Genomic DNA, 594 nt, shown 5'->3' with positions numbered 1-594 from the left:
TGTGGGAGGTCAGTCTATGATCAAAACAATTACAATGTGAAAGAAGGTAAACAGAGGAACAGAGATCCAGTTGGTGGGAAGGTCAGGGAGATTACAGGATATAATAGACTGTCTTAAACAGAGGGAAGAGTTAATGGAATATAAGGTAACCACAACAGTGTGGTTGAGGTGGGAGGTTTATTTCGGGTGTTGGGAAGGGCAATACAAGAAGAGGGAAGAGGCAGGAAGAACAAATAGGGGAACACTGGGACAGGTTTGCATGGCCTAAGTGGGACAGAGGTAAATAGTAATGTATGCTCAAGCTTGGAACAACAGGGCTATGTGATACAAGGATCTAGGCATAGCTTGAAGAGGGCAAATAATACTAAAATGCTTGACTGTCTTATGAATATTGGTTTCCTTTAGCTACTATTGTAAAATAGACACTTGAGTGGACTACAAAGGAATGTTGGGAAACATGATCACAAAAAACTTGATCACAGAAAATCAGCCTATAACTGATTAGAATACCTAAAAGGGATTCTAGAATTTGCCCAGTGAAATAGGCCTCTTGCAAAGCCTTTGCAGAGTATAGGACCTTAGATGGAATCCTGA

At 40.7% G+C, this 594-nt stretch overlaps 1 protein-coding gene across 1 annotated transcript in view; it reads left to right on the top strand.

Annotated features, from left to right (window-relative positions):
• LOC102831656 (chromosome unknown open reading frame, human C1orf101) overlaps positions 1 to 594 on the top strand; it is a 274,431-nt gene that overhangs the window by 142,860 nt on the left and 130,977 nt on the right. The gene's annotated exons all lie outside the window — the stretch shown is intronic.

Source organism: Chrysochloris asiatica, unplaced genomic scaffold (assembly GCF_000296735.1).
Source record: "Chrysochloris asiatica unplaced genomic scaffold, ChrAsi1.0 scaffold00165, whole genome shotgun sequence".
Classification (NCBI taxonomy): Eukaryota; Metazoa; Chordata; class Mammalia; order Afrosoricida; family Chrysochloridae; genus Chrysochloris; species Chrysochloris asiatica.
This window is presented reverse-complemented; position numbering and strand designations above follow the sequence as displayed.